This window comes from Bactrocera latifrons, unplaced genomic scaffold (genome assembly GCF_001853355.1).
Source record: "Bactrocera latifrons isolate USDA-ARS-PBARC rearing strain unplaced genomic scaffold, ASM185335v1 scaffold_342, whole genome shotgun sequence".
NCBI lineage: Eukaryota > Metazoa > Arthropoda > Insecta > Diptera > Tephritidae > Bactrocera > Bactrocera latifrons.
The window spans coordinates 20,090-28,406 of record NW_017536982.1 but is presented as its reverse complement, the minus strand read 5'-3'; the positions used below and the strand labels follow the sequence as shown (position 1 = coordinate 28,406).

The 8,317-nt window shown below is 39.2% G+C and overlaps 1 long non-coding RNA gene across 1 annotated transcript; it reads right to left on the bottom strand.

Moving 5' to 3' along the window:
- Positions 1 to 939: 939 nt before the first annotated feature.
- On the bottom strand, positions 940 to 3,301 carry LOC108971442. The gene is made up of 2 exons (XR_001993547.1): positions 3,098 to 3,301; positions 940 to 2,869 (listed from the first exon to the last, which is right to left on the bottom strand). It is a non-coding gene; the product is annotated as an uncharacterized LOC108971442 (long non-coding RNA).
- Between the last annotated feature and the right edge of the window lie 5,016 nt (positions 3,302 to 8,317).

Here is an 8,317-nt window from a genome sequence, read left to right as displayed (position 1 = left end):
GTAAGCCATCGAGGTGTACGAAATGTGGAGGCAAACATCCTACTATTGAATGCAGAAAGCTAAAAAGACCCTGCTAAGTGTTGTAACTGYGGCGATTCTCATCCTACAAGCTACCGTGGTAGTGTCGTCGCAAAATAACTGCAAAAACTTAAAGATAAAAAGAATGGTAATTCAGTTAAGGAGAATGCCAATGCTCCGACGAACAAACCCGTTGTGAACGCAGGAGAAGTAAAATTCCTTCCTTCCATTTCTAAAGTTTCATTTGCGCAAATGGCTAAACAAGGCCATACAAATACAATTCAAAAAAGTAGTCCGTTATCTCAAATTTTGGATAAACTAAATGAGCAAGATAAACTATTTAAGTTCTTTAATCAGCGGCTTGACGCTCTTGAGTACCATCTAGAATTTATTGATGAACAGTAACTCTTTGAGAATAATGCTATGGAACGCTAATGGTCTTTCCAAAAGTAAAAATGAATTAAAAGTTATTCTACATGACAGAAATATTGATATATGTATGTCTATTATCTGAAACGCATTTTACGAACCAATCATTTTTAAAATTAAAAAATTATGAATTATATCACCCACCACACGCGGCAAGCTCAGCACGAGGAGGGAGCGCTATAGTTATCAAAAGCAGTATTGAACACTTCGAGGAAAATCCGATTAAGACAGAAGAAATTCAAGCTACAACAATTTCAGTTAACCCTTAGACGGGCAAAACGGAAGGATGACTTTGGTGTGGTGAACTTATATTTGAAAACCATTTTCAAAAATTTTCATTCGTTGGGACGCCAGGTGCAAAAAATTAAAGACCGTCTGTAAACGGTCTTGCCCAACAAAGGGTAAGAAATAAACAAGGCGTATTTTATAGACCAACGATCAAAGAAACTAGTTTTGTTCCAACAAAATGATTCATAAAGGCCGGTAAAAGTATTAAGTTGTGTTGTTTTTAATTTTCATTCAAATGATAGTCTTTGAAACAGTTTTCCGTACTTGAAAAACATAAATGTAGCTTACATTTTGTACAAAAAGTGTGTGTATCAGATTTCTTACAAAGTTTACACGACTTCTTTGAACCCCATTCTGGAAGATGGTTGAGCTGATCATACCTCATTTCTTCTACGGGGTGCACTGCTCGTTTACCAATAGTGATATTGCTAAGAAATAACTGCGATCCGCTTGATGGACGTCCAACCGTTGGTTTGTCGGTGGAAGCACACAGCGATTTTGCTAATTGTAAACGAAACTGGTATAGAGTCAAATCTTTTCCGTTTCTTCCTTCCTCTACAAGCGATGATTTGTTTCGACGGTACAGAATGAAAGCACTGGTAACAGTCATGTCTAGTAAATGATAGAAKATGCGAGTCATTGTATTAATGGTTTATATATGCAAGCCGTCTGCCCATAAATGAATCCATGAGATCTACACCATCCATGTCAGAGTTGTACTCACGAATGATTTGTGGGCAATCTATTTCAATGTTTCTCTCTTTTTTCTATTACATCTATGAATTTTCGATGGCTGGATAGCAGCATTCGCTTTTGCAAATGGTTCGACACCTACATAAGTTGAGCATAGACGAACATTTTTGGTGTCTTTCCAGAGAGCCGTAGTCAAGTCAACTCCTTACGCAGTAGCAGAAAACTCAACTGCGAAACCTCTATCCACTTTTCTCAGCTCAGTATCTGAACCGGATGGTAGCTTAATGTTTGATATTCTGTTGGCTCGAATGGTACCAGTAGGGGCAGTGATGAGTAAAAATTGTCAAAGTATAGAATATGATTCCTCAAACTGGTATGCATATCCATTGCTGTCGCACAGCACGAAAAGCTTTAAACCCCATTTATTGCGCCTGTTTGTCATATATTGCCGCAAATGGTACACGGCCTTTGTTTTACACATCTGTTCATCAATATATAAACGAGCTTGTTTAGGAACGGAATTGAAGCGTTCATTCAAAAAATCAACAATTTTCCTAATTCGAAATAATGGATCATACCCTGGCTCACCTCTTTTGATGCGCTTACTCTTATCAGAAAAAGACAAATGCTTTTTAACTGCAACAAATTTCTTCCAAGGCAAAGCATTTGGTACGTGTCTAAATCCAAATTCACTCCAGTGCACTTCTATATTTGAATAGCGAAAAATAGACATAAACATCAAAACGCCGAGATATTTTCGAATCTGTGAAGAATTAGTTATGAGCTGGGTATTTATGTCTATTGACCGCGCTGCTCGGTTGGTTTCTTCAATAATTACGGCTATGAGTTCATCAGTCAAAAAATAATTTAAAAACTCAATGGGGTTCTTAAGCTTTCTGACGGCATACGGTAACCCACGTTCCACGGAACGCAATTTCATTCACATGCATTTTCATAGATCTTTCTCGCTATAAGATATTTGARAACTCAATCGAACTCTTGTCAATGGCATCCAAGCTTGAGCCTGGAAATCCTCCTGATGATGGTATTACTTTTGGGCCAGTCGATTCGGTTGTCGATAGCGGCGAATGTTGTCTGTACTAGTTATGGATGTATAACACACACTAAGTGTGCTAAAATTCAACGACAACCCAACTTCGTTGCCTACAACGCTGTTGTTCATTTCACATAAAACGTCGTCTATGGTTTGATCTTCCTCAGGTGATATCTGATCAACAACATACTCTGGGTCAGCTATACTGTTGTCATCGTCTTCCTACTCAGATTCTTCATCAGACAAAAGAGTGGAGTTCATCAATTGCTCGATTTCTTCATCTGTCATTGCAGATAATTTAAGCTTTCTTTTATCTTCCTCTATGAACTCATGTGGCTTTTTCGCACAATATTTTCTTTTTTTCTGATGTCTAAACTCTTCCATTTTCTGAAAAAAAAAATTAGAATTATATACAAATAACATTTTTCAATTTAAAAAGCAATTAAAAATTGAACAGCCCACATTTGTTATACACTGACCGATTCAGCTACGGTTCCCTTACCCGGGCAAGACTGTCCAGAGACAGTTTTCTCTATATTCTTAAAATCTTCGGAAATTTATATTTTGAGATTACATGTTAATTAAATTGTAGAAATGAGCAATATGACTACTTACCTGAAAAATTCTCAACTCGATTTGACCACCGGAAACCACTTTTTTTAATTTTTGTAATGGGATAAGTTTTCACGATAATTAAGATGCCACTTTTCACTTTCGGTGTCACTTGAATTCACCAAACTTGTAAACTATAGCGTTGAAATCATTTTCTGCCAATATCACACAACACCTATGCTGTTTGAACTTAAATTCTGCAGACGGTCTTGCCCGGCAAAGGGTTAAATTGCACAATCACTGTTCAAATATCATTGACCATGCTTACTTATCAGCAATGCCGAAATTCTACTAAATATAAATATCTATTTATATATTAATATACATACATACATACATATGTACATAAACATACTGAAGCATTTAAAGCAGTGGTGCGCACGCCTCAATACTACTACATTTTACGTTTGCGCTGCACAAACATTGCTATAGATTTTCGCTGCCATGTACGCTGAACAAATTTCTGTATTTTTTGTATTTTTTTTATTTTTTATTTACATTCAGGGAAAAAAATTATTGGCGAATTTGGAAAAAATATCAGAAATGTTTATTGAATTCTTTTTGAGTAATACTTGAAAGTTTATAAAGTCGTTGACTAAATGGCTCGTTTCGGTAATACGTCATCAATATTGATTTTCCCTTTATACTCCTTAGTGCGTAGAAGATCGGTAAGATGTTGTTCAGAAAACGTGTTTCTTTTCTTATTTTGATAGTGGAAAATTACCCTTCATCAGTTTTAATAAAAAAATAATTTTCTGGCCATTCGCTTGAAAACATTTTAATAATTCGAGGTGTTTCTGTCAGTGTACTAAATGCCGATGCCGAACAGTGAAAAAATTCTTTGTCAATGCTTAAAAGGCGCAGCTGCACGAGTAATACAGCGTCTACAAATTTCATCAAAAAATTATGAAGCTGCTATTTCTATTTTTATTCACAACGCTAAATGAACACTTACAAACGGAAACTAACTAATGTGGTCCAAAAGATAAAAAGATAAATTAAAGAAAAACTTATAACGGTTCGATTACTCTCTCTATCTTCTGTTGAGGAAAAAACAACAGAAGTAATAGAAGAAGATAGAAAGGAAAATTAAGTTGAAGAAGAATCACTTGAAGAACTTCATAAACCTTCAAAACCTGAAGAAAAATTAATTACATTTCGATTACTCCCTCTATCTTCTTCAAATATAAAAACCAATTGGGAGATCAACCATCAGACATAGCAAAAGAAGAAGATTTTGCAAATTATGAAAAGGAGAAAAAAAAGTATGGCTCGCAAAGCTGATAAAATGCAGAACCAAATTAAGGAAAAACAATACCGCGTCTATACCAGCAAGGAAGATGTAATTAGCTCTTCCAAAGTCATCAATCCACAAATTGATAAAATATATCCAACCGTGTCCATTGCTCCAAAGGATTTTACATCGATTGCCTTGGAATTAAAAGCACATGGCGAAAATACTGATAATTCAACACTGAACTCTAATAAACACACTAATTGGTATAAATTTAAAAGTATAGTGAATAAAGTCGACCCAAAGCTTAAGCACATATCGACTGGTATTGAATTGGACTGTGAGGTTGAAGATTTCTCTCAAAACTGAGCTTAATAAATGTACAGCGAAACTAAGAGCATAAATTAAAGAGTTTGGAAAATTTTCCTTCAACACTTATCTGGCTAAACTCACAGCTGATATTATGAATTGTATAAAAAAACTTGTAAACATAATAAACAGTGCTTTATGCCTAAGATACGTGCCATCACTTTGGAAAGTATCTGAAGTCATAATGATACCAAAGCCAGGTAAGCCAGTACATGATGTTACATCATATAGATAAATTTTGCTGCTGCCAGCTTTATCTAAAATCTTTGAGAATGTACTCATAAATAGGCTCAAACCAATAATCGCTCATAAACATTTAATACCAACACATCAATTTGGCTTCCGTGACCACCATTCACCAATTGAGCAGGTACACCGAATCGTTAATTTCGTTGAAAATACAAACGATAAAAAGTACGTTTGTACGGTGGTCTTTTTGGACGTGTCTATAGCTTTTGACAAAGTTTGGCATTCGGGTCTGCTCCTCTAATTGAAATACATGCTACCCAAACAATATTGCGAAATAATCGCTTCCTAACTTGCAACCAATAGAAGCTAGTTTCCCCAGGGGAGTGTGTTGGGGCCAATGCTTTATTTGCTTTTTACCAGTGACCTCCCATCTGATTCAAGTTATATGACAGCGATATTTGCGAATGACACAACTCAGCAGTTGGGGAGACGACTTCAGTATCTAGTCGACGTGTGCAAACAGCAGTCAACGCAATTACTAAGAGGGCATCTAAGTGGCGCATCAAATTAAACGACACCAAATCGTGAATTCAGTGGTAAATGAAGTCTCTAAATTACCAAAGTCTCACGAACTGAGTAAGCCTCAGCACGTTAATGAGGAAGTTTCCTGACTCATCGTAACTGCTGGGCGAGAAATCCGGTTGAAACACAAGAAGCCTTACCTTTGCCAGTCTACTCTGTCATTTGGAGTAGAGTGTATTTGGCGACTAGACCAATTACTAGGTGTACAGGTGTAGCGAGGTGTAGCGAGGTGAGTTCCAGCAAGACTTCAAGTGCCGGTGTCGGACCGACGGTTAGATCCCTGAAGCCAGTCAGACACCTACAGAAGGAAGTTATACTAATAGGTCTAAAGGATTTAGCTATTGAGTAGTCCTTTCTTCCCACTTTCGGTATAAAGATCACCTTTGCTGTCCTCCACGGTTCTAGCATATACGCCAGCGCCAGGCTATCTCTAATCAGCTGAACAAGGTATGGTAGTAGAGCCTGCTCTCCTTGTTGCAGAAGTGCTGTAAAGATGCCGTCTGCTCCCGCGGTTTTGAATTTTTGGTGAACAGTTTCCTTGCSACTACCCAATCTAGACGAGGTGGTTTATGCTCTGCGACAGGTAGACACTGGTCTTCCTCAACTGTCTCTGGGAAATGGGCTCGCAAGAGTGCCGTAACTCCCTCCTCCGCATTAGTCGTATAAGTACCGTCACATTTTTTAACCGCTAGAACTGTGTCTTTCCTCTTGTAGCCTCTGGTGTAGAAGAGACGTTTTCACAGAAATTCCTAAAATTCTCCTGCTGTGCATACCTAATCTCCTTATTATAGGCAGTTAGGTTATTTCTATACTCCTCTAAGTTTCCAGTGCGCTTGGCTTTGTTGAAAAGCTTACGTAATTTTGGTCTGAGTGCCGAGAATTTTCTTGACCACCTTTGGTGATCGTTTTTAGGGGGCAGCTGCCCCTTGTACGTTCGTTACTTAAGGTGATGTCCAGCACTTCCCTCCTCTTGCTTGTGACGAACTTAGGTTCGTACCCTACATTCTCAATACTTAGTTTATTATTAATAATAAATTCAAGGAGAGACTCTCCTCGTGCAATGCAGTCCGTACTAACCCATACAGTGTGATGCGTGTTCGCATCACATCCTAGGACCAGGTGCAGTTCCTTCGTACTGCAGTAATTCACCACGCCCTGTACAGCCTCTGGGGGCACAGTATGCCTGTCTGTTGGAAAATAGGCCGCTGCCAATACGAAGTCCGCACCTGGTCGGCCAAACTAGTGTCTCCGTTTGGTAGTTTAAAGACAGCACATCCATCCGTATGCCTTTTAATGCGTGTGCATATCTGCGGTGTCCCTTAGCTGCAGAGGAGGATTCAGTGCTGAGAGATGGCCTCCAGCTGCATGGGCATAGCTCCCCCATTGCCTCTTGGAGTTTGGTGGCTCCTGTGCCGTTATTTGGTTGCTATTTCATTTGGCTGCCAGTGGCGCCGTCTTTATGCTTCCAGTCCTCCCGGTTGGATTAGCAAKGACTGGTCCGCCACTCCGAATGCCGCTGCTCCTCTTACTGCTGGATGCGGTATTTGCGCGTTTACGCAACTTCGAGACCAGGGAGGCAMTGTTGCCTCTGATGCTGTTCCTTGAAAACCTTCCAGCTTCTTCAGGAGTTTTTCCTCCTGGAGGTACCTTAAGTACCATTTTATGCTGGCACCACTCATACCTTTCCTGCGAGAGACGACCTATTGGTGGTAAGGGCAGTCTTCCCCTGCACCTCTTCTTCCAGCGGCTTCCCTGAGCTGATCCTGCTTTGGAGAGTTTGCGGAGGGGTTCGGATGCAGTAGATTTCGCCTGCTGAGCACCGCTGCATGAGGGCATCTCATCATCATCCTCCCTGGCATGCTCCTCAAACAGAGCCTCCCTTGCCTGCAACAGTACCACTCTGTGCATTGTTCTTGGTCGTCTGTTGTGGTCTTTGATTAGTTCCGGTTTCGTTTTTACGTATGTTTTTTTTTTTTTTGTCATCTTGTTCGGATGACCCTCGGCTCAGCGAGGTGAGCTTTCGGGTCTATGAGAGAAGGTACAATCTTTTATAAGAGTGTACAGCTGCTGGCGTACGTTGATGATGATATCAATGTCATCCACCTCAACGTTCGCGCCGTTAGTTCTGCTTTCTCCAGATATTTTAAGACCGCAATTAGGAACCGCACGCGTTTCTATGTTGTGTTTCGTCGTAATATTCGGCAAGTTAATTGTTCGGTACAGGCAATTGGTTAATTTTTAACTCAGTATCACAAAGACGATTGAGAAAGTGAATTCACGCATATTTGATATCTCAAAAACGCTTGAGAATTTTGCAAACAAATTTTAAAAATCTCAAGCGTCTTTGAGATGCGAAAAAACTATAACATGGGAGTGCGCAAAAAAAATTTAAAAGCTTATCTGCCTGTCACCAATAAATGTAAAAATCTGATAAAATTAAAAAAAACATCCATTTCGTGATTTCACTTTCTCAAATAATGTTTAAATGAGTTAAGCATCCACCCCCACTACTCGATAAAACTGGCGCATCCTAATGCTACATCGCAATTTACCACAGCTGATGATASTACAACAGAACTCACCTCATCAGTACACCAACCCACTAAACAAAAAGGAGGGAAAACGGAATAGCAGACACATTCGTCCTAAGCAGTTCGCCACACTCACATTCGTTTCGTTTTTGATACATTCGCAGAGACACTGTGCCGCCACTCTACCGGGATAAATCTTTTCGACCCCTATCCGCGARAACTCGATCGCCAGCTCCAGCAAAACTGGATTCTCTCCACCCCGTCTGTCGCCACTTATTTTTATTGACATTAAATTGTGTAAATTTTCTAATTTTAAAA